The sequence below is a fragment of the Microcaecilia unicolor genome, chromosome 7 (genome assembly GCF_901765095.1).
Source record: "Microcaecilia unicolor chromosome 7, aMicUni1.1, whole genome shotgun sequence".
In the NCBI taxonomy this organism is placed as follows: Eukaryota; Metazoa; Chordata; class Amphibia; order Gymnophiona; family Siphonopidae; genus Microcaecilia; species Microcaecilia unicolor.
This window is the reverse complement of record NC_044037.1, coordinates 65,538,420-65,565,274: the sequence shown is the minus strand read 5'-3', so window position 1 is coordinate 65,565,274 and position 26,855 is coordinate 65,538,420. Positions and strand designations below refer to the sequence as shown.

Below are 26,855 nucleotides of genomic sequence, written 5' to 3'. Positions count from 1 at the left end.
GTCCCTGGAGTAGACCAGTGGTCAGTGCACTGTAGAGAAGAGAACCGAGGCCTATAACCCACTCTAACTGGTACACTTGTGGTAAAGTGTGAGCCCTCCAAAACCCATCAAAAACCTACTGTACCTACATATAAGTGACATTTATATAAAACATTTCTAAACTGACTATCCAATTGTCCTAGGTGGTGTACATCTGGAACATACACAGTGAAAGATACAAAAAACATAGGAGAATACACACAACTATAGCAAAGAATCGCTAAATAAACACATCTTTACCAAGACTATTGAAGACCCATCTCTTTAACAAGGCATACCACAAAGATCAACAAATGTGAACTCCTACATATATATCCAGATCTGTTTTACAATACTTGCTTATTAAACTACTATCATGTTTCTTCATTATCATATTACCCAAGATCCTTCTGTAAACTAAATGTATATTTTCTTATATATTTCCACTATTCATGATGTATTGTAAGCCACATTGAGCCTGCAAAGAGGTGGAAAAATGTGGGATACAAATGCAACAAATAAATAAATAAATACATAAAATCTTGTGGTGGTAAGTAAACTACTCAGTTAGACTGAAAAAGCCTGAGCAAAAAGAGAAGACTCTAACTGTTTCCTAAACTGAAGGATCAAAGCTATCACATGTAAGCTCACAGAGAATTTCATATAGCCGTGCCCGCAATCTGAAGCAATGTTGAACGTTTAGCTTCAAGTCTAATGCACTTAAAGGAAGGGCTATTATAGTGGTGTACAGTTGGATACAGTAGGTTTTTGGTGGGTTTTGGAGGGCTTACCATATGGGGGTAATGGTGAGATGAGACCTTTTTTGTGACGTCTACTGCAGTGCCCCCTAGGGTGCTCCACAACTGTGCTAGGATGTCTGTGTGGCTACTTTACTAAGAATGCTGGTTCCTTCTACATCCCAATGGATTGATCTTCTGCTTTTTTCACTTGGATTTTTGTTGTTGTTGTTGTTGAAAATGGTCCAAAAAGATAGATGCACTGAGCACAACAATGCCTAGCAAATGGCCATTTTTGAAAAAAAAAAAAAAACAACTTTTTTTCAGGTTTGAAAATGGCTATATTCGCTACTGGATTTTTGGACATTTTCTGTAAAACGTCCAAAGTCATATTTAGACATCTAATTGAAAATGCCCCTCCGCATGTTAAAGGCTATGTTAATGAATAGGCTCTTACAAGATCTGAAACAAGTTCATTGTTATCGCTTTGTCAAGAAATACTTAAAGGTTTGATTTTTTTTCAGAATAGTTTTAAATAAGGAAAGAGTCTTATTTCTGTGTTTTTTTATATTTTGTTTGCCAGATTATTTTTATTTGTTTATGGATTATTGTAATTTTGTACATTTATTTTTTTTATTATTGAAATTGTATATTTGTAGTACTTATAACTTGTCCCAAGCGTGTAATCAAATAAAGCAAAGTAAAGTAAAGGATCTGCCAGAGCATTTCCTGGGTATCCTATATTTTTCTTTCTGGCGAACATGCTACACAAAGGGAAGAATTCTTTGGACAGAGACATGGAGCTGGACTGTGGCAGTTGTTGATGTGGAGGGGCATAATCGAAAGGGACGCCCAAGTTTTGTTGAGGATGTCCTCGCAAAATGTCCCGATGGAGGGGCGGGGAAACCCGTATTATCGAAAAAAGATGTACGTCCATCTTTCGTTTCGATAATACAGTCAGGGACGTCAAAAATCTTGAAATTTAGGTCGTCCTTAGAGATGGTCATCCCTAGACTTGGTTGTTTCTGATTTTCGGTGATAATGGAAACCAAAGACGCCCATCTCAGAAACGACCAAATGCAAGCCCTTTGGTCGTGGGAGGAGCAAGCAGTTGTAGTGCACTGGTCCCCCTGACATGTCAGGACACCAACCGGGCACCCTAGGGGGCACAGCAGTGGACTTCATAAATTGCTCCCAGGAGCATAGCTCCCTTATCTTGTGTGCTGAGCCCCCCAAAACCCACTACCCACAACTGTACACCACTACCATAGCACTTATGGATGAAGGGAGGCACCTAGATGTGGGTACAGTGGGTTTCTGGTGGGTTTTGGAGGGCTCATATTTACCACCACAAGTGTAACAGGTAGGGGGAGGGATGGGCCTGGGTCCGCCTGCCTGAAGTGCACTGCACCCACTAAAACTGCTCCAGGCCTGCATACTGCTGTCATGGAACTGGAGTATGACATTTGAGGTTGGCATAGAGGCTGGCACAAAATAATTTTAGAGATTTTTTTTGAGGGTGGGAGGGGGTTAATGACCACTGGGGGAGTAAGGGGAGGTCATCCCCGATTCCCTCTGGTTGTCATCTGGTCAGTTTCAGGCACCTTTTTGTGGCTTGGTCGTAAGAAAAACAGGACCAGGTAAAGTCATCCAAGTGCTCATCAGGGACGCCCTTTTTTTCCATTATGGGTCGAGGACGTCCAAGTGTTAGGCACGCCCAAGTCCCGCCTTCACTAAGCCTCCCCCAGGAACTTTGGCCGTCCCTGCGACGGAAAGCAGTTGGGGACGTCCAAAATCGGCTTTCGATAATACCGATTTGGATGACCCTGTGAGAAGGACGCCCATCTTCCGACTTGTGTCGAAAGATGGGCATCCTTCTCTTTCGAAAATAAGCCTGATAGTCATGTTAAGTTAAACAATGCCAAAATGTATGCAATGATTGTATTTTGAGAAGTCTCTATATGACTGCAAAGGTGATGCAGCAGATGTACTTAAAGGCTCCTTTCTATTTTGCATCCTTTCACAAAGGATGTTTGGCCTCCTAAAATATCAATTTTTGTTTTAAAAACCACCCAGTAGTTGTTTGCTGTGTGCTTCATAAAATATTTGTGTAACATCTGCTTGGATGGTAAGAAAATCTGTGTATCATGAGGTGTAGAATCCTTGTGAGGCAGAAAAGGAAGTTTAAAATACTGTGGCAATATTTTAAGAAAGTGAATCATTTGTCAATATTTTTGCCGATTCACAGGATAGGTGTGATACTGTGCTCATTGGATTTGTTTTTCTAATATTGCTCATTTGGATGTAGAATAGGATGGATGTGTGTGTGTGTGTCTGTGTGTTGCAATTATGCTATTTGGAATGCATGCCTCTTGTGTTTTTGTGTGTTTCACATCATTAAATGTTTTGGGTGGTGAAGGTCTTGCGATAATCTTTACATTAGCATGCGAGACCTACCACAAAATTAAAGCAGGAGCACTTACCGCCTCCTATTTAGGAGGTGCTAAGTGCTTCTGCAATGACTCTACTTTAACCAGTTAGCGCGTGCTAATCAGAACACACTAGCTTGTTAATGCAGACATGTCCAATATCCAGCCATGGCATGCATCCTTCCATGTAGTTTTCTTTTTCCACGAGGGCGGCAGTGGCGTAGCCAGACTGCCAGTTTTGGATGGGCCTGAACCTAAAGTGGGTGGGCACAAAATTTTCTCTCTACCCCCCTTCCCTAGCAAAATTTAGTCACACTAATCAGATGCATTTGTCACACAGGGGTAAAGTGCTGCTTTTCAGTGCATCAGGTTTCAGAAAATAATTTATTTAATAGCCTAAAACCCTTTTCAATGAGCTTTCAGAGGCCAAAACCTCCTGCCTCAGGTCAGCATAACGCTGTTATGGTATTCTCTCCTGACCTAAGGAAGGAAGTATTGGTCTCTGAAACTTTATTAACACAGGTACCATATTAATTTATCCTAAATTAAAAATAAAATTATTTTCTTTACCTTTGTTGTATGGCCATTTACTTTTTCTCATTGTGTTGCTCCCAGTCTCTAGATTCTGCTTTCCTTCGTCTTTCTCTTGCCAGGGTTTCCTGTCCATTCATCACCTATGGCTTTTCATCTTTTCCTCACCCTTGATCTCCACATGCCCCTTCCTCTTATTCTCCAGTCTTTCCCTACTCTGTCCTCACCCTCTTTCCATCCAGCAGCTCCCCTCTTTCTCTCCCCATCCTTCCAGTGTCTCCCCTCTTTCTTTTGCATCGAGTGTCTCCTTTTTCTCCCTACCCTTCCATCCAGTGTCTTCCCTCTTTCTCTCCTCATCCTTCCACCCAACTACCCTGATCCTTCCATCTAGTGTCTCTATTTCCCCTCTCCTTCTATCCAGTGTCTATCTCTCTACCCTTTTCTGTTCAGTCTCCCCTCTCTCTCTCTCCACATCCTTCCAGTCTCTCCCCTTTCTCTCTGCATCCTTTCATCCATCTCCCCTCTTTCTCTCCCTATCCTCCCATGTCCAGCAGCTCTCTTCCTTCCCTCCAGTCCCTTCTTCCTCTTCCTTCCTTGTCCAGCAGCTCTCCAGCCCCTTCCTCCTCTCCCTCCCATGTCCAGCAGCTCTCTCCCTTCCATCCAATCCCCTCCTCCTCTCCCTCCCATGTCCAGCAGCTCTCTCCCTTCCCTCTAGTCCCTTCTTCTCCTCTTCCTCCCTTGTCCAGCAGCTCTCCAGCCCCTTCCTCCTCTCCCTCCCATGTCCAATAGCTCTCTCCTTTCCAGCCAGTCCCTTCTTCCTCTCCCTCCCATGTCCCAGCAGCTTTCTCCCTTCCCTCCAGTCCCTTCTTCCTCTCCCTCCCATGTCCCAGTAGCTCTCTCCCTTCCCTTCAGTCCCTTCTTCCTCTCCCTCCCATGTCCAGTAGCTCTCTCCCTTCCAACCAGCACATGTCCCTTCCCACTCTCCATTCAGTAACTGTCTCTTCCAAATCTTCCTCCTTCCCTTCTTTCTGACTCTTTCTTTCAGGATCCCATCCAGCCCCTCTCTTCCTCCTTCCAACCAGCAGGTGTCCCTTCCCTTTCTCACTCTGACCCTCCCATCCAGCTCCTGTCCCCTCTGCCATCTTCCCCTTTCCTTCCAGCATCTGACCTCTTTCCCTTCCCCTCCCTCTGACACCCCACTGCTGCTAATGCTCCATCTTAAGCGCCTCGCGTCTGCTGCTCTCTCTGCCCTGCTCTGCGCTGCTGCAGCTACCTGTAAGCGACTTGCTCATCGGCCCTTCCTTCACCGTGTCCCCCCCTTGCGGAAATAGGAAGTTATATCAGAGGGTGGGACACGGTGAAGGAAGGGCCGATGAGCAAATCGCTTTACAGCTGCAGCAGGGCAGAGAGAGCAGATGACGCGAGGCGCTTCACCGGCGTCCAATTCTTCTTTTAAAGTTGGGTTCCGGGTGGTCTGTTCCTCGACGGAGCTGCGACGTCGGCGGGGCGGATCGCCCCACCTTGGTACGACGATGTTGGGGCGGGCCTGGAGGGAAAGTGGCTGGGCCTGGGCCCGTTCAGGCCCACCCGTGACTACGACCCTGGAGGGCAGGACACTGAGAGGGAAGGGAAGGCTGGAGAAGGTGAGCCTGCTGCTTTCACTAGCGCCGACACCGCCGGTACTGCGACTTCAGGTAAAAATAATAAAAGATTTAAACACGGATGGCAGGAACAGAAAGCAGCGTTGTTGAGAAGCTGAGGGTGGGCAGGAGGGGCTGAGGTTGGACCTTGAACTCGATGGGGGCTGAAAAGCGGGGCAGGTGGAGGCTGGGGCGAGTCACTGGATTTGGATGGGAAGGGAGGATAGAGGACAAAGGAGGATCATTGGACATGGAGGGGAGGGCAGAGGAGGATCGCTGGACATGGAGGGGAGGGCAGAGGAGAATTGCTGGACATGAAGGGGGGCAGGGGAGAGAGGAGAATCACTGGACAAGGAGGGGAGGGCAGGGGAGAGAGGAGAATCGCTGGACATAGTTGGGAGGATAGGGGCAAAGGAGAATCACTGGACATGGATGGGAGGGGTCGGCAGAGGAGAATCGCTGGACATGGATAGGAAAGGTGGGCAGGGGAGAGTGCAGAGTTGTTGGACATGGATGGATGGATGGAGGGGAGGGGAGGGCAGGAGAAATGCTGGACATGGATGGAGGAGAGGGAAGACAGGAAGGAGATGCACATGGATGGAGGGGAGAGAGGAGAAATGCTGGACATGGATGGAGTGGAGGGCAGGGAAGAGAGGAGAAATGTTGGAGGGAAGGAAAGACAGAGGAAGAAGATGCAAATGGTTGGAGGGGAAGGGAGAGAGGAGAAATGCTGGACATGGATGGAGGGAAGGGAAGACAGAGGAAGTAGATGCACATGGATGGAGTAGAGGGAGAGAGGAGAAATACTGGAGATGGAGGAGGCAGAGGGAAGACAGAGCAGGAAATGCACATGGATTTCGGGGAGAGAGGAGAAATTCTGGACATAGATGGAGGGGAGGGGAGAGAGTTGAAATGCTGGACATGGATGGAGGGGAGGAAAGAGAGAGGAAGTGAGATGACCATGGATGGAGGGGAGGAGAGAGGAGAAATGCTGGACATAGATGGATAAGAGGGAAGAGAGAGGAAGGAGATGCATACTGACGAGATGAGGGAAAGGGAAAAGAGGAGAAACACTGAACATGGATGGGTAAAATAGGCAAAAGCTGGATCCACTCTACACCTCCTCCAGTCGTCTGCGGAGGACCCAGCTTTTACCTATGGATGTAGGGCAAGAAATGAAGAAGAAAGGAGGAAAGTAAAGAAAAGTATCAGAAAAACAAAGTCACCAGACAACAAAGGTAGAAAAAAATCATTTTATTTTCATTTTAGTATTTGGAAGATGTCCAATTTGAGAATTTATATCTGTTGTCTTATTTTGCACTGGGTATACTGGAGCTGTAACAGCTTACAGAAATTATTTCTAATGAAAAAAAATCACAAATTATTTTTTTCTCCTATACTGGTATAGTATTTTCAATGATACTGCTTATATACGTCTCAGCTGGTATATGGGGTGTGGCTACTGTGGGTGTGGCTACCACAGGGGCAGAGCCATACATGGTGATCCCGCTCATTCAGTACCGGTACCTTTTTTCCTACAAAAAAAGCACTGTATAGAATAAGGGGGATCCGCACTTAATTTAGATATGAGGATTTACACCAGGGTTTGTTGTAAATTCTTGTGTCTAAAGCTAGACACCAATTTTGGTACTAAACACATTCTTTAAACGGCACATAACTTTCAGTACCATTTATAGAATAGCGCTTAGCATGTTATTTTTTTCAGTGACAATTTTTTGACGCTGTTTACAGAATTTGATTCTATATGTACTTTTACATGGTGGTAATTTTATAAAGACCATTTTGCACGTGTATACTTTCATATAGGCTTGAAAATGCTTTTATAAAATTGAGTGTTAATGAAAGATATTTAAGATTGAATCCATGTAAGACAGAGACTGTATGGTTCAGTCATAAGGGAGCGATTACTATGCTACCTAAGGGTCCTGTTTACTAAACTGCGCTGTAGGTGTGCTAACCTTTTAGTGTGCGCCACGCCTACAGCGTGGCTTAGTAAAGAGGGACCTAGGATTGCAGGGTGTGAAATAAAAGTTATGGACATGGCATGGCTAAAAACTTGGTTATGAGAATGGATCAGGGATTAAAGTTTACAGTTCAAATATCTGCTGTGGCAAAGGTTGCCTTTTACAGTATGTGAAGTTTTTGTTGCATTTGATCATATTTGGATAAAAAGGATTTAGGTACATTGGTTCACTCACTGGTTATAAGTAAAATAGATTACTGTAATCTAGTGAATCATGGAATCCCAAGTGTTGGACTAAAATGATTGTTCTTGTTACAAAGCACTGCAGCTAAACTGATATGTGAGAAAGAAAATGATGACTGTGTTACTCCACTATTTGATATCTTTGCATTAGTTGCCAATAACACCTAGAATTGAATTTGAAGTATTAATTTATAAATGCTTGAAAACCAGTCAACTAACTTCTGTGACAAAATTATTAGTGCCCTATGAACCTGTGAGAGACCTGTGTTCATCCCAACAGCTGTTAATTAGGTTCCCACCTCTATATAAGGTTAGACTAACGAGTACAAGGAATTTGGTTTTCATCTATTATGGACCACACTTAGGGAAGGACTCCCACAGGCCACCAACTCTACTGCCCAAGCTAGCAGGATCCACGATCGCCACAAAACATGAAATAAAGCTTCTAGGGGTCTGATTAGACTTTCATGAAAATCGAATATATCTCCCTGAAGCAGCGAAACAAGGCACTCTTGTAGAGGATGATGTCAGGAGCCTGAGGGCGAATGATTCAAGCCAACTGATTGTGATCATAGCACTGCTTGGAATAGAAGAATATCAGCTGGTGGTAGTAGTTCAACGGCTGTTGACTACCAGCAGAGGAAATGAACAGAGCCATGCCTAACAGATGTTAAATCCAGAGGCTGGAAGAGATAAGTGCATGGTTTTACATGAGGCAGCGAGTTGCTAACATTCAGATTAGGCTTCTTTGTAAAGATTGAATGAGTGTGGATTATAGATTGTTGTAAATTAAATATGGATACTTTTTCTCACAGTAGTGGTGTTTGTTTAACGGGTTTTTTTGGAGAAAGCAATGATTTTTCTCTTTAACAGAGTTTTTTTTAACATTAGTTTGTTTTTTAACCATTTCAATAATAAGATTGGGACCAATGATAAAAACCTAACTCCAGTTACAGCTATGGCGCTGTTTGAAAGGAGCATTTATTCTGTTTAGAATTGCCAGGCTTGGAAGCTTTGAGGTCCGCGGTTGATAAAGTATTTGCTTTTTACATACTGTGGGAGAAATAACCAAAGTACCATCTGGTGGAGAGATTAGAAGGATATTGGTTCCCCAAAGATAGAATTTGAGAAATCAGAGGTAGACTCTCACCTTACCATGTCCACTCAAATAAACACTGTAACACGCAAATGCTTCTGCAAGCTGAAATTACTCCACCATATCAAACATCCACTGGATACAAAACACTTCCAATTTGTGGTCCAATTACTAGTTATAACAGTCCTCGACTACTACAATATAATAAAGGGAAGGGAATGGAACTTGATATAATGCTATTCTGTAGTTTTTGCAACTACATTCAAAGCAGTTTACATAGTATACACAGGTACTTATTTATACCTGGGGCCATGGAGAGTTACGTGACTTGGCCAGAATCACAAGAAACTGCAATGGGAATCAAACCCAGGTCCCCAGGCTCAAAGTCTGTTGCACTAACCACTGGGCTGCTCTTCCATGTATCTAGGCATCCCAGATAAATTACTTAGGGGGTCTTTTACTAAGGCATGCTGGTGTTTTTAGTGTGTGCTAAATTTAGGCGCGTGTTAAATGCTAGAGATGCCAATGTATTCCTATGGGCGCCTTTAGCGTTTAGTGCACTATTTTTAGCACACATTAAAAACACCAGTGCACTTAAGTAAAAGATCCCCTTAGGAAGTTACAGATTATCCAAAATGCTGCAGCCAAGCTAATAGGAGGAGGATTCTGGATTGATCATGCCACCCTATTCCTGTGCAAAGTGCTCTGGCTCCACTGCAAGGCAAGGGTTGAATTCAAACTATTCATCTCAATCTTCAAATGCCTTTATGGAATAGCCTCATACTACCTATAAAGGTTTGTGGAAGTATAGCAATTCAAAAAGACTGGTACCCCCAAACAACCAAATCTGCTGCCTAAAAAGAACATCCAATACAACGCTGATAGGCAAGGTTGCAGAACTATGGAACTCCTTACTGATAAAGATCAGACAGAACCCAAATGATTTGAGCTTCCAGGGAAAATTAAAAACTTGAGATTTTTTTTTTTTATTTACAAATACTGTGGGACAAAAGCAAATCCAAAGCAGTGCCCATGTATAATAGATTACGGTAGTCCAAATGAGACAAGTTAACAACTTAACTATTAACCTAAAATGTTCTGGCAAAAAATATCTTCTAATACGACCAAGATGACGTAACTTATACAAAATTTTCTTTGTAACAAAATTTACAATAGCTTCCTAACTCTCTAAGGGGTATGTTTACTAAGGTGCATTAGTGTTATTTAACGTGCCTTTAAAGTTAAGGTGCATTGAACGCTAACGCACCTATACATTTCTATGGGCGCATTAGCATTTAATGCGTGTTAACCATTAACATGTGTTATCAATGTTAACGCGCCTATAACACACCTTAGTGCGTAAATATCAGATTCAACTTAAACGTGGTTCCACGAATGGACAGACTGTCATGCTGGATAGGAGGTAATGAAGACCCTAACAATAAGAACTTAGTCTTATCTTTGTTCAATTTTAATATATCTAAAATGCGCACTTTAGTAAACAGGGCCCTAAGTGTATAATCATGGCTAGGAGATAATAGATAAGGCTGTTAATAGATGTGGGTGTTTTAGAATGTGATTTTCTGACAGTCTGTGGTCAAGGGCGTAAGTGTTATAGCATTCCATAGTTATGTATGCCCAAATCATATGTCCTGTTTTCACTGTCATGTGCAGGTACTGTGATAGTCAAGGGGTTTTCTTCTCCTTTTGCATTTCTGGCTTCAGTACTGCAAGCATTCATTCACAATACCTGGGAATTCCCCCTCCCCCATGTCTTATATTAGAACTGCCCTGCTGGAGAAGGGCAATTATCCATGGTGGCCAGTCCAAGTCACTGGGATGTACTCAGAAAATCCCAGTGGAACAATCCTTCCCTTTAGCTCAGTCTTAGAAGTAAGACTTGGCAAATGCCCCAGCCTTTTGGCACATTACCCAACACATATCCAGGAGACTACGACAATAACCCAGACTACAACTCCCACCAAACATCCCTATGCTTTTCCCGTATCCCATCCTGCCTCCTCTACCCCTCCTCCAATGCTCAACTACACCTCTCCTACTCCCTTCACCCTTGCCCATCTCTACCTACCTATCTCTTTTATTATTCTGCTTTAATTAACTTATTTTCTCTTTATCAATTCTCTGTAAACCATATTATTATGTAAACTGTATTGAACCTGCCTTGAGTGGGAAAGCGCGGGGTACAAATGTAATAATAAATAAATAAATAAAACAGCCCAAAAATCAGTCTGGGTAACACACTGATGAATAATACTCAATGTAGTATAACAGCTTGACAGAACTTGAACTAGTAGGGTAATATTATCTGCATATGAAAAAAAATATTCCCAATGATTGTAAAGATTTCCTCAAAGTAAACATCAGTAAATTAAATTAAAACTAGAGATCATGGGGAAGTTGAGGGACACCATCTAAGGGCTGGATATGGTGTTTTGCCATCTCACTCTATAGGTTCTTTGTGTCAGGAAATCTCTAAACCAGCTTAATACCCTACTAAAAACTCCTAAGTCACTCAGCAAATTCAACAATACAGCATGAGAGATCAAATCAAACACTGAGGAAAGATCAAAGTGAGTAGGATAGAAGACGATCCTGCAGCCAAGTAACAATTTATTTCTGCTACTAAGGTTCCTAAAAGAATTTCTATGCTAAAACCATTTCTAAATCCTGATTGGATATCATTTAAAATATTATGTTGTTCTAAATAATCTGAAAATTGTTTAGCTACCAGACCCTTCTTGATTTTAGCAAAAAGGAGAATGTTGTCTATCAGTCTTTAATTTGAAAGAGCAGATTTAGGAATGGCGGTTAGTAGGATCTCGCCCAACAGTTTTGGAAACTCCCCTATTGTCGACATTCCTCCAACCAAACTGTAAAGTCAGAAGAAATAATTAGGAGGAGCTTGCAATAAACAAGTGAGATAGACAAACATTGAAACCACAGTGACTAACAGAAAACCTATTTAACAGGCATGGAACCTCCTCCATAGTTATAGGATAAAAATCCTCACAATGACAATCATCATACTCTGCTGCTGAAACTTTTAATCTACCCCAGCTAACAAAAATCTGAACAGGTCTCATCTTCTAATAAAAATACAATTTTTGTTCCTTTGTGCAATATTGAGGGGCATAATCAAATGAAAACGTCTATCTCCATGGGCGTTTATCTCCGAGAACGGGTCCGTGAAGGGGCGGACCGAACCGTATTTTCAAAAAAAATAGACGTCCATGTTTTATTCGACAATTTGTGAGCTGGGCGTTTTTGTTTTTCAGCGATAATGGAAAATGAAAGCGCCCAGCTCAAAAACGAATAAATCCAAGGCATTTGTTTGTGGGAGGGGCCAGGATTCGTAGTGCACTGGTCCCCCTCACATGCCAGGACACCAACCGGGCACCCTAGGGGGCACTTTTACAAAAACAAAAAAAAAGGTAAAAGAGCTCCCAGGTGCATAGCACCCTTCCCTTGTGTGTTGAGCCCACCAAATCCCCCTCAAAACCCACTGCCCACAAGTCTACAGCATTATTATAGCCCTAAGGGGTGAAGGGGGGCACCTACATGTGGGTACAGTGGGTTTGGGGGGGTTGGACGACTAAGCACTAAGCAGCACAATTGTAACAGGTAGGGGGGGATGGGCCTGGGTCCACCTGCCTGAAGTCCACTGCACCCCCTAACAACTGCTCCAGGGACCTGCATACTGCTGCCAGGGAGGTGGGTATGTATGACATTTGAGGGTGAAAATAAAAAGTTGTGAAACATCATGTTTTGTGGTGGGAGGGGGTTAGTGACCACTGGGGGAGTCAGGGGAGGTCATCCCCGATTCCCTCTGGTGGTAATCTGGTCATTTAGGGCACTTTGTGGGGCCTTATTTGTGAAAAAAACAGGGTCCAGGAAAAGTGCCCTAAATTCTAGCTACAAACGCATACTTTTTTTCCATTATCGGCGAAAGGCGCCCATCTCTCCTCGGCCGATAACCATGCCCCAGTTCCACCTTCACCACGCCCCCGTCAACTTTGTACGCTTCCGCGATGGAGTGCAGTTGAAAACGTCCAAAATCGGCTTTCCATTATACCGATTTATTCGTTTTTGTGAGATAAATGTCTATCTCCCAATTTGGGTCGAAATCTAGGCGTTTTTCTCTTTCAATTATAAGGTGGATTATCTTTTAAAAATATACACCTGCTAGGGAGGCGTGCAGGCCAAAAAAAAAAAATCAGTTTTCATTTCTATCTCTTCAACAAGGCATATTACAACGACCAACCAATGTGAACACACACAACTCCTCCACATATATTCAGAACTGTCTTCAATCTCTGCTTATTATACTATTATTTTGTTATATCACTATCATACTGCCCAAAATCTCTCTGTAACACTAAATGTCTAATTTCTAATATCTTTCCATTATTCAAGATGAATTGTAAGCCACATTGAGCCTGCAAAGAGGTAGGAAAATGTGGGATACAAATGCAATAAATAAAATAAATAAATAAATAAAAATAATATCAAAATTTTCCCTATCTTCAGGTGTTGTTTTTAAAGCTAGTTTCAAACATTTGTTTAATAGTGATTTATTAATGCATAATATAACATTTTAATGTGCACTAATCTGCTTAACATGTTAGTTCATAGCTTAGTGCACATTAAAAGGCAAATCCTCTAACCTTAGTACCTACATGTACACGCACATTTGCATGTGAATGTTTATATACTGGCACTCACACAAGTATTTGTGCACTTACCTATGCAAATTCTACCAGGGCGCCTAAGGGCTGGTTTGCAAATACCCATTAGGGCTCCTTTTACTAAGCTGTAGGAAAAAGTGGCCTTAGCGCACCCATACATGGGTCTTTCCTGTGAGCTAAGGCCATGTTCAGTGAGGCATTTTCTGAAATAATGGCCATGCAATAATGATGCTATTAGTGCCTGGCCATTAACAAAAATTAGCACTTCAACACTTACTGGCACCAGGTGGAAAAGACTCACATGCTAATCCTGTGCTCACCAGCTAGCATGCGGTAACATAGCTGTGCTAACTGATTAGCACAGAAACACCCACTCTCCACCCCCAGACACACCCCCTCTGTGTTAAAATAAAAATTATTTTTTAGCGCATGGTTTGCACGAGCACATTGCAAAATTACAGCAGGATGCCTCAGTGCATCCTGTGGTAAGCCCTTTTGAGCTGCAATAAGCACACACTAGTGCTTACCACAGCTTAGTAAAAGGAGCCCATAGTTCATATTTGCAAAGGGATATACACAGAGGATGGGCATGGGTGGGACATAAGTGGAGCTCCCACGTACGTGGATAACTTCCATAATACTTTAAGTTTCATGTGTCCCAGCTGCACTTAGACCAACTCTATGGTTTGTGTAACTACAGGCACCTAAATGTTATGCACACCAATGTCAGGTTACACTAGTATTCTATAATGCCACCTAGGCACTTAGGTTCTGTTACAGAATAGGCTCCCACCATATGTCCTCAGGGCACCTACATGGAAGCATTCACTTATACAAATGCTCCTAAATGACTAGCAATAAAGAATCAAATGTGCACTAATAAATGCACATCTCAGACACCTGCTCTGGAACATCTCCCACCCAGGTATAGGATACGTTAAGCATGGGGACACACACACACCCACACCCCTGTTAAAAATGGTAACAATGGCCCTATCCGTGCAACTGCACAATGCCATACTACCTCCTAGAAAGTGCCTGCTCACCCAGGGCCCTCTAGAAGGCCCACAACATATCCTGTGTGCCCATAGTCAGACTAACCCTCTCAGGGGACACACACCTTTATATCATGTACTACAGGGTTCCCTGTTATGTCATCTCATTGGGTCACACCTCAGACACATCCCCCAAGGTAAAAACTGCCCCCAGTTGTCCCTGTCTCCCAAGAGTCATCTGCAACACTGTACAAGCCATGTAGGATATATTGATTTCAATTGCAAACCTTTTAAACACACAGGGCACCCTCCAGCTGCTGAAGATCCTGCCCAGGACCAGCCCACCCCAGAAGAACCTACCCAGGACCAGTCCGCCTCACAAAAGCCTACCCAGGACCAACCCAGTCCACAAGAGCCTTTATAGTACATGCTAAACTCTAAAAGACCCCCTAAGTGCGGAAATTGGGGCATAACTTTAAGTGACCTAATGTAGAATGAGAGGAAAACATTTCTGTAATGGATATTACCTCAATTACAAGTGTTGTTGGAATATTCCATTTCATGCATGCTACTCTTCTACTGTAAAGGCCAACACAAAATATGTGAAAAGTTAATAATCTGAATAATCATGCAAATAAGCTAATTTTCTATGAATGCATGAAATGTGTAAGAAAACCAACAGACCCTTTGCCTTGAGAAAGTTAACTATGCTTCTGGAAGATGTAGTTAGGTTTTTATGTTTAACATCATCATTTTCAGGCTACATTTAATGCATGATATTTAAGGCAACCTCAACTTTGTATTATTCAAAACAGGCAAAACAATGTGTATTGATGGCCTATGCTTCTGATGTCAGCTGCACCTTGATACATTGGTCTATCAGTCAGGGTTTGGGATGGAGCAGAGTAAAAGTGATGGAAAGAGATTTCTCTACATTATCCCCAGGATATTATATAAGGGAACAAATTCTATAAAAGGCACTGAACAAATACCATGCTAAGCACTATTCTATAAATGGCGCTCAAAGTTAGGTGCCATTTATAGAAGAGCGCTTAGCGCCTGAACCTGCGCCTAACTTTAGGTGCAAGGACTTACACCAACTAAACCCTGTTGTAAATCCTCATGCCTAAATTAAGTGCAGATACCCCTTAGTCGAAGTGTACATAAATTGCAGGAATGCCCCTGATTTGCCCTGACCCATAGCCACGCCCCCTTTTGTGGATCCTGGCATGTAAATATGCATGCATAAATGTAGGTTAATCTCAATTAGCATTGTACAGCATTTATTGTTGGTTGCACGAAGATATTTTCGAAACTCTGCAGTGTCGGACATTAAGAGGATCCTGCCAATATAAGATTGCTGGTGTTTGGAAGATATTAGGAAACATCACATACAGACATCATGGCTGGTGGGTGTAGTGTACTCAGCCGACAGCCCTAAGATGAGTGTGCTTACAAAGTATCATTTTAGGTCTATAAGTTAAGCTACCTAGTTAACTCAGCTGTACAGTATAGATATTGTATAAGTATGTTTCCAGATGTGAGAGGATATGGGTAATGCTGGAACAGATCATTAATGTTATAAATGAGAAAATAGACATTGCCAATATCGTTAGATTTTGCTATACAGTATAGATATCGTATATGAGCGTATATGTATGTATTTGTGTGCTTTTCATAGTTGGGAGGACATGAGAAATGCTAGTACATATTATGCATGTCACAAATGAGTATGTGATGATGTTAAGATTGGCTTTCTAAGATATTTTCTGCTCACGGTGTATGGCTTTGGTGTGAGCATTAGTAAATATAAAAGAATTTGGAGTACTGGGTGTGCTTATATTTATACAAAAGAAGAATAATTTAAATAGTCTTACAACAAGGAGATTTTCAATGATCGAGAAGCTTATCCACCCTCTAAGAATAGCCTTGACCTTAAGGGTGACATTCTGCTTGGGTGAGTTAGTACTCTGAGAATTTCTCCTGATGTTCTTCTTGACACATGTGATATTCTTCTGCCCCTCATGGTCACATTTCTGGGAGCTCAAATTATATATAGCTAAGCGGCCTCTGTGGTTCGGCTGCAAGTCTTCCACGTGGCTATGGGTTCAGGAATCCTTAAACATAGTTCAAAGCATGCTAACTTGATAGTAGTTATCTAGATACAATGGTATTGCCTTGATGTGATTCAAAGTCAGTGAGACTTTTGAGATTTCTTTTTAATATATTACCAAAAAATTGGCTATGCTAAATTGCTCAGTTTTGAGTTTCTAAACCCATGGAAGGAAATACAACGTTAGGAAGTTATTTATTGAACCTCTGTGACTTTCTCTGCAATGTGTTAGAATCTGTTCCTCTATCTGTGGTCTCTTAGTGGTTCCTGTGAGAAAGCTGACACACCATAATGCAGAATCTCAGTCCACTGGTGAGTAGAAAACTGGAACACCGCCTAAGAAACTACAGGTTAATATATTAGAATCAGTGTTATAAAAACTTACTATGTGGCCCTTTTACAAAGGCGTGGTATGGCTACCGTACAGGTAGGGTGCACCAAATCGGCCCTACAACCGGGGTAGTACAGGAGCTTGGCTGTAGTTCAAAAGTTGGCATGTGCAGTTTCCTGTGGTAGAAAATAATTTTCTATTTTCTACTGCAGGGGTATTCCCGGCGGTAATTGGCAGTGTAGCCACATTGCTGCATGCTGCCTGATTACCGCGGGGTTAACATATGAGCCCTTACCACAAAGTAAATAGGAGGCGGTAAGGGCTCATTCAGTAAATGGTCAGGCACTAATTTTGGACTTAGCACCTGGCCATTATTGCTGAAAATAGAAAATCGACTTTTGGCAGACAGGCTAAGAGGTGGTCTGAGTGTGTGGTAAAATCACCTGCTAAAAGTTGCACAGGCTGCTTTTTAGCATACCTTTGTAACGGGGCTCCTATGTTAGGATGCTCACTACAACTGAAATCATTAGAATTCTGTTGCATCCAAAATGTGAGGAGTTTTTGCTAACGTTAGAATATCTATACATAAAAGGGACAAAAACCAAAGGTGGCAATTCTATAAAGCTATGCCAAAATATAGGCACCACAAAGGAGCACAGGTGGTGCCAATTTGGTAATATAGTTTCTATACTCCCACTTAATTCAAATACAATCAGTATTAAAAAAAAATACAGTTGTAGAGATCCTTCATTAGTGAATACTCTCGAACGATAATTCTTCAATTAAATTGGTGACCTCAGCAGTGCAACCTGCTTGTGTCTTTGCACTATTGGCAAGGCTAATTTGCACCCACCTCCTCATCGGTACACCAAGCTGACAAGCTTTCATTAAACTTAAACTACTTTGTACTGTTCTTGAAAAATGTCAGATGGGGACCATAACGTCCGACATGCATGTTTTGCCTCCACGGGCTGTTTGAAGGACTGTCCCCTATGTCCTTCACTAGCGCCAGCTTAGCTTCGGGTTTTCCCATTAATTGAATATTACCACTTAGCAGCTAGCCTGCTCACCAGCTATGTCACATGACATAGCCAGTTAGGACTAGATTCTATACATGACACCTGAAAATTCCACTCGGAAAAAAATACGCTTAGGCGTATTCTACACCTAAATTTTATAGAATAGGTTTAAATTTCCATGTTGTATATAGAATTATGCTGAGTGCCTCCCCACATGACCAAATTTAGTCACAGCTATTTTTGACACATTTTACTTGGCGTAAATCCCAATGCCTAAATTAGGTGCAGAGCGGGTGTATTCTACAACAATGCACATAGATTTTAGAAACGCCCATGCCCTGCTTATGGCCACACCCCCTTTTCAAATATGTGACTGAGAATTTACACACACCACATTAAAGTATACGCTTAGTGAGTTCTGCACGTAAATCTTAACTAATGCCAATTAGTGCTGATAATTTCTTGTTAACATCCAATTGATTAGCTAGTTGACCAATTAAGTTACGTGCATTGTTATAGAATACGCAACGATTTTCCTGTGGAAATTAAGGTGTGATATATAGAATCCGGCAGTTAGCACTAATATTCATTGGCTGACTGGCTAAGTGTAGCGGCCAGACAGACCCACATAGCAGGTCTGTCTTTGGCTGCAATAACTTAGCTGGTCAGCAACCAAAAAAACCCAAACAAACCAGAAATTCAATGCTTGTTGCCAGATATGGCATGGCATTGAATTTATGGGTTCACTGTCCATCACAATCTCAATATTGGCCTCATTCAGTCTCTCTGCTATGGCTTTGTCCTCCCTGAGTGCCCCTTTTGATGCTTCATGAGCTAACAATCCCACGGATTCCCTTACAGGCTTCTGATGTACCTGAAAAAGTTGTTACTCTGAGTTTTTTCCTCTGCAATAAGTTTCTCTTCATACTCTCTTTTAGCCTTCTTTATCAATGTTTTGCATCCAACTTGCCCTTGCTTATGTTGCTTTTTATTTTCTTCATTCAGGTCCTTTTTCCATTCTTTGAAGGACGTTCTTTTGGCTCTAATAGCCTCTTTCACTTCACCTTTTAACCATGCTGGCTGTCATTTGCTCTTCTTTCCACCTTTGTAAATATATGGAATACATCTGGTCTTGGCTTCCAAGATGGAATTTATAAAAAATATCCATGCCTGATTTAAAGTCCTAACCTTTGCAGCCAATCCTTTTAGTTTCTTTTTAACCTTTTTCCTCATGTTATCATAGATGCCCTTTCGAAAATTAAATGCTGCTACAGTAGATTTCCTTTGTGACTTCACTCCAGATATTAGCTCAGATTTGATCAAGTTATGCCCTGCATTACACTAAGGACTAGACAAGAACATAAGAACAGCCATACTGGGTCACACCAATGGTCCATCTAGCCCAGTATCCTGCTTCCAACAGGGGCCAATCCAGGTCACAAGTACCTGGCAGAAACCCAATTAGTAGCAACATTCCATGCTGTCAATCCCAGGGCAAGAAGTGGCTACCCTCATGTCCATCTCAATAACAGACTATGGCCATTTTCCTCCAGGAACTTGTCCAAACCTTTTTTAAACCCAGATACACTAACTGCTATTACCACATCATTCAGCAATGAGTTCCAGAGCTTAACTATTCATTGAGTGAAAAAATATTTCTTCCCATTTGTTTTAAAAGTATTTCCATGTAATTTCATTGAGTGTCCCCTGGTCTTTGTACTTTTTGAAAGAGTGAAAAATAGATTTACTTTTACCCATTTTACTCCACTCAGGACTTTGTAGACCTCGATCATATCTCTTCTCAGCTGTCTCCTTTCCAAGCTGAAGAGGCCTAATCTCTTTAGCCTTTCCTCATATGGGAGGAGTTCAATCCCCTTTATCGTTTTGGTTGCTCTTCTTTGAAACTTTTCTAATTCTACTATGGACTAAATTCTATACATGGCACCTGAAAAATTGGCACAAAAATATTTCTGCCTAGGCATATTCTGTAAACCATGCCTAGATTTAGGCGTAGCTGCTTTGTAGTTTATGCCTAGCGGCCATGCCTGTACCTAACTCTATACTGACTAGAATCCACGGGGAGAGACAACTAAACAATATCACGCCAGTGTAGGCTGTCACTGAAATCTGTGCTTGGCTGCGGTGACAGCGTATACTGAATTCTCTCTTTGGCTCTTTATTAGAAGGCACTGTTATTTGAGGTGCATGTGTGTTTCTCGATAGATATCTGTTACATTACTTTTTAGGGATTGACTTTTTTGGCATGTACCTAACTCTAGGCACAGCCATTTATGCCAAGTAAAACTTGGTATAAATACCGACACCTAAGCTAGGTACGAAGCAGGTGTATTCTATAACTGTGTGCGTAGATTTTCATAAAATCCACGGTCCACCCATTCCACACCCTTTTTGACAGCGCACTTTAGAATTTATGTGTACTACTTTACAGAATACGCCTAGCAACATGTGCATATAAATTCTAATGAATGCCAATTAGTATCAATAATTGATTGTTAAGTGGCAATTATCAGTGTTCATTGGCTTGTTAAGTAATTAAATTGCAAGCACAAATCCAAAATACAACTGGATTTGTGTGCACAATTTCAGTTGTGCTATATAGAATCTGGGGGTACATCTTTCTTGCGATACAGAGACAAGAATTGAACGCAATACTCAAGGTGAGGTTGCACCATGGCGCGATATAGAGGCATTATAATATTCTTGGTCTTATTTTGCATCTCTTTTCTAATAATTCCTACCATCCTGTTGGCTTTTTTGGCTGCCGCTGCATACTAGGCAGAAGATTTCAGCGTATTATGTACAACATCACCTAGATCTTTTTCTTGAGTGCTGATTCCTAAGGTGGACCCCAGAATAATGTAACTTTGATTTGGATTATTCTTCCCAATGTGAATCACTTTGCATTTGTCTACATTAAATTTCATCTGCCATTTGGATGCCCAGTCTTCCAGTTTCCTATGGTCTTTTTCACAATCCACATGTGTATTGAGAACTTTGAATAGTTTTGTGTGATCTGCAAATTTAATTACTTCACTTGTTCTGATTTCCAGATGATTTATAAATATGTTCAATAGCATAGGTCCCAGTACAGATCCCTGAGGCACTCCACTATTCACACTCTTCCATTTAGAAAAATGGCCATTTAACCCTACCCTCTGTTTTCTGTCCAATAACCAATTCCTAATCCACAGAAGGACATTGCCTCCTATCCCATGACTTTTTAATTTTCTCAGGAGTCTCTCATGAGGAACTTTGTCAAAAGCTTTCTGAAAATCTAGATACACTACATCAACCTGCTCACTTTTATCCACATGCTTATTCACAATTTCAAAGCAATGAAGCAAACTGGTGAGGCAAGACTTCCCATGCTGACTGACTCTGTCCCATTAAACCATGTTTTTCTATGTGTTCCATAATTTTATTCTTTATAATAGTTTTTACTATTTTGCCCAGCACTGAAGTCAGGCTTACCGGTCTGTAACTTCCCGGATCACCCCTGGAACCCTTTTTAAAAATCAGTATTACATTGGCCACCTTCCAATCTTCAGGTACTATGGACAAATTTAATGACTGGTTACAGATCACTAACAGCAGATAAGCAATTTTATGTTTGAAATCTAAAATAGCTCTCCCTTTTGTTGGTTCTTGGATCAGTTGTTCCAAGAAGCAGTCATTTATTATGTCTAGGAATTTTACCACCCTGTTGATGTAGCATTCATCCTGACAATATTGGAGTAATTGAAATCAATATTCAAAAACACTTCCATTTCCTTCCTTTGTAGAGTCAGGAATGCACCAGCACACATATGTTTTCAAAAAAGTGGAGAAAAAAAGACCTCAGTCTACAAGAGCCACTCCCTTCTTGACAACAGATCACTAATAGGGGTGCTCCTGCTATTCTTTGTTCAGAAACAAATTCCACTAATAAGGCAAACAGAAATCAAACTTTCAGCGTTCCTCTGCTTTGCAGTGGTTATAACTGTCAACCACAAAGTTCACTTGTAACTGAAATCACCCATTATTATACTGTTGCCTAATTTGCCAACTTTCTTAATTTCTGTAAACATTTCATCTTTTGTTTTGTCCTGGTGGACAGTAGTACAGTCCTATCAGTATACTCCTTCCCTTCACGCATGGAATTTCTATCCATAAAGATTCCATGCTGCTGTTTCATGTAGAATGTTTATTTTGTTTGACTCATTCCCTCTTTAACATATAGCACAATCCCCCCCTTCAATATGATCCACTATATCATTGCGATATAATTTGTACCCTGAAAACTCAGTGTCCCATTGATTATCCTCCTTCCACCAGGTCTCTGAGATGCCTATTATATCACTTCTTCATTTAGTACTAAATACTCTAACTTTCCCATCTTATTTTTTAGGCTTCTAGCATTTTTATATTTGTGGGTTTTTTTCTTGCTTCTAAAAGCCGCTTAGAAGTTGATGGGGATCATTTGCATCCTTTACTCTGTTCTCCCATTAAACACTTCTGGCTTTCTTTCACTATTATTGATATCTCTCTATTGGAATTCCCTAAATGTCCTGTTTCAATAGTATCCTTCCAAGAACCTGGGCGACTTTCAGCTCCACGCCTCCATTTTAGTTTAAAAGCTGCTCTATCTCGTTTTTTAAATGTTAGTGCCAGCAGCCTGGTTTCATCCTGGTTAAGGTGGAGTCCATCCTTTTGGAACAAGCTCCCCCTTTCCCAAAATGTTGTCCAGTTCCTAATAAATCTAAATCCTTTATCCATGCACCATAGTCTCAACCACATACTGAGACTTCGGAGCTCTGTCTGCCTCGAGTCTTGTGCGTAGAATGGGGAACATTTCTGAAAATGCTACCCTGGAGGATTTGGATTTTAGCTTTCTGTCTAAGAACCTAAATTTGGCTTCCAGAACCTCCCTCCCACATTTTCCTATGTCATTGATACCCACATGTACCAAGACAGCTAGCTCCTCCCCGGCACTATCTAAAATCTATCTAGGTGAAGTGTAAGGTCCACCATGTCCTCCAGCCTCCCAGCTATCTATAAGCCTAATGATTGAATCACCAACTAAAACAGCTGTCATAATCCTTCTCTCCTGGTCAGAAGCTCCTGGAGACACATCCTCAGTGTAAGAGAATATTGTGTCCCCTGGTGAGTAGGTCCTGGCTATAGGATTACTTCCTACTTAATCAGGGTGATGCTCTCCTTTTAAGAGACTTCCCTCCTCCAAGGAAGCACAGGGGCTGCCAGACTGGAGGTGGGACTTCTCTACAACATCCCTGTAGGTCTCCTCTATGTACTTCTCTGTCTCCCTTAGCTCCTCCAAGTCTGCTACTCCAGCCTCAAGTGAATGGACTCTTTGCATCGAGCACATATATATAACCTCTCGCCAACTGTAAGATCATACATGTGACACTCAATGCAAAAGACTGAATAGCACCCCTCTCACTGCTGGACTGCTGTCTGCATCTTAGTATTATAGAGTTGTTTGATTAATTAAAACTTGTTAATGTACTAGGGCTATTAGACTAATATAGAGAGCCTTATGATTATGTGGTACAATGTGTGATTTACTTAGTGTTTGCTTCTCAGAAAGTAATGAAATGTAATTAAAACTCTGTAATGAAAACTCCCCTCTTGTTATCCTAAGAATAATTGAATATAAATTAAGACTAGAAATGAAGAGATGTGCTAGAGGTGGGCGGGAGTTGTGGAGGGTGGGTGACTTAATTTAGGTGTGCCTTATAGAATTGCCCTTCATATATTTTACTTTTAAGATGAACTTACATCATCAAAAGAACTCCACCTCAGACTAATAAAAGATGCTACCATCCTTCAAACAGCATGACTAGACTAGTCTTTGGCACTGATATCAGGCTAGAAAAATTGCAGTTACTACATAGCAGAATCTCTCTGCAAGAGTTTCTTGTATTTGGTGCTCAGACTTCACTGTTGCAATATCCTGATTGGGAAGGCTCACCACGCTTTCTGTAGCATTTCCATAGTACTTCCATCAAATTACCAGATTGCAGAAAAGTCTAATTCATGACATTATAAGAACAGTGAATAATGCCACACCACATTGACTGATAGCGCTAATGAATTAGAGTGGTAATGCAAAGTGTGGCTTCCTAGATTCAATCATTATCCAGTAATATCTGACTACAGCGTGCAATACCATAAGAATGTGCTAGTAATTCCAGACTAAGGTTTGACAGATTCATAACATTTATACTAGCAAACTATAGGTCAACAAATCCATTATAGAATTTGGAAATGCACAACACAGGGCTACAAAATGATAATACGCCTGCTCAACACATGACTACAAACATAAGTAAAACATAATCTTAAAGCTACAGTATAATCATGTTGCCCTTGGTTCAGGGAAGAGTGAAAGTCTTACCAATTATACTGTATTGCTTTGTTCTAGCTAGATCAAACGTTATATCTTCATTCACCATTTCTTTGAAATTCATAAGGAGATAGAAGAATGCAAACTGTTTGTTTGGAGTCAATAACTCAGGGTCAATGAAGACAAGGAATGAACACCTCAACAAAATACTGCAGCAGCTGTGTATCCTTTCTTCGATTTCAATTACACCATAAAACTGACTACACACCATTTATAAGAGATGCAAATGTGCCTTTTCATTGATAAAGGTCATTCCATTTTTTGTTTTTGTTTTCAGTGCAAACTCTTCTGGAGGAAGTAAAGGGGGAGAGGATAGGAAGCCAGGTGACTTGCTTATAAATAACTGTTGTACAGAAGAAGATTGATTAATTACATTTATGATTTAACTGTTGTCGTTTCAGAATGCCCCCACACTAACAGCTAAAGAAAAGCGGGAAAGATAATGTACTGAGCACAGCAGCTGAGAAGGAAGAAGCATAGAACTTGGAAGCTGTTCTCTCTGTGCAGAAGAGAAACAAAGTCCCATCTGAAGGTCCTTGAAAGCTCATGCCTCAATACCCTGGTTACCTCTAAGGTACCACCTATTTGTGTCAATAATCTGCCATTTGACTGTGATACAATGTTCTCTTATTTGACCAGACCCTCTTGCCCTTACCTGCGGAATGTTTTCAAAGCGGTAGCTTTCTGAAGGCAGATTCTGAAAACACACAGTGCTGTCCCTCAAATCCAAATCCTCTGGCAACCCTTTTGCAAGTGTCCCCACACTCTCTGTACCTCATCTGCTGAGGCAGAGGTTTACCTACTGCTGCTGAGACTAAAGCTCCTTTACAAATCACACCCTGTATTTGGGGAGGAGGAGGCTATGAGTAAGCTGTGCTGTGCCCTTCAGGGAATGAAACAGGTTTCTCAGCTTGGTTCCCCTCTCAGTTGCTTCTCTCTCTCTCTCAGGTGGCTGTGCTTTACACATTCCTCACATTCCCTGACAGGCATCATTCACAGACTTGACCATACTGTTGTGAAAAAAAAACATTCTCAATCTACTTAATGGTTAAATTCTTCTAATGCTGTTTTACAGCAGTGTATAAATACTTGAACATGCAAGACTTCCTCAACCCATATAAACTTTTTTTTTTTGGAAGGTCACAAACCTGTTTGCCTTTTTTTTCTGCTTATTTTGACTAAAAGGAAAAAAAAGGAATGAAGACATCACAAACTCCCTAATTGTATACCTATGATATGATTGTTTTTGTTTTTCATTTTTAACATGATGGGGCCCTGTTCAGTGCAAGGATGGCATGGCTGCCTGAAATTGGCTTTGCCATTAATTTGAATAAGACTGAGACAATGTTAATTGTGGTGTGCCACAAGTTAAGCACCTAACTTTAGGCACTCAAAGAAAAATTAAGTACCCAAATGGGGATAAACGGCCATTAGGTGCTTAACTACACTCAGGTGCTATTCAATAAAGGCCCCTTTCTTCAAAGGTGTACTAGCATTTTAGCACGCTATAAAAAGTGTGTGCTAAACGCTAGAGATGCCCATATATTCCTATGTACAAATCTTATGTCCCAGACATCCAACTTTATCTAGCACAGTTCAGTCTTTCTTACTCATTATGCTCTATTTATTCACTCAATTTTGTCACAGGGATCATCAGATTATTTCATCAGCAATTCCCATTCTTCAAGATTCTTCTGCAGATTATGAGCAAACCTCTACCCTGATGAAGAATCTTGAAACCTGGACTTGTCGGCAGAGGTTTGATTGGTTTGCAGGGCTGCTGCTAAAGCTAAGTACCTAGTTATTGCACTAAAAGATTGAAATGTTTGGTAATTCAAAAAAAAAAAAAAAAAAAAAAAAAAATATATATATATATATATATATATATATGAAAAAATATTTGGGTGGATCTATGAGGATGTACACAGCGCCATAGTGGATGGGACGCTGTGCCCAAATGGGAATTGCTGATGAAATAATCTGATGATCCCCGTGAAAAAATTGAGGCCCTCATGATCAAAAGCCCTGCACTGTTCCAAACAGCGCCCTAAAAATAGCGCCGGGACAGAGCATGGCTTTTCTGCATCGATGATCAAAGATAATGCATGCAAATCTAAGCAGCGCTATTATCTTTGATTATCATGTTGAAGTGCAGGAGAATTGCGCCTGAGCATGCGCTCAGCACAATCCTCCCGCACTTGTTTGACAGGTCTGGGCTGTCAAAAGCCCAAACCTGTCAAACAGCCTGCCAGGCCTGAACAACGAGGTTGTCTCCAGCCCCCCCACAAACCCCCAGAAAACGTAAACCCTCTCCCACCCTCCCACCCAGCGACAGGGGGGCTGGAGGTCCCCCCGACGATTCGACCCCCTCCATGCCCAGGGAGGGCTGGAGATCCGGTGGGTCTCCAGCCCCCCCGAACCCCCATAAATCGTGGTGGCCGCCTCCGGCCAAAAGCTAACACACCCTGTTATCCATCGACGGGGGGGGGGGGGGCTGGAGGTCCGGTGGACCCCAACTCCTCCCCCCCCAGCGTTCTGCATTGAATCCCTGGTGGTCCGTGGTCACCCTCCGTCCCTCCAGGCCAC

The 26,855-nt window shown here is 41.7% G+C and overlaps 1 protein-coding gene across 11 annotated transcripts in view; it reads right to left on the bottom strand.

The window, feature by feature from the left end:
- The window catches only part of ZNF185 (zinc finger protein 185 with LIM domain), a 209,575-nt gene extending 184,513 nt beyond the window's left edge, over window positions 1-25,062 (bottom strand). For all 11 annotated transcript variants that reach the window (XM_030209148.1, XM_030209154.1, XM_030209156.1 and 8 more), the window contains exon 1: window positions 24,925-25,062. The gene's annotated coding sequence lies outside the window, so the exon portion shown is untranslated. The remainder of the gene's footprint in view (window positions 1-24,924) is intronic.
- Window positions 25,063-26,855: the final 1,793 nt, after the last annotated feature.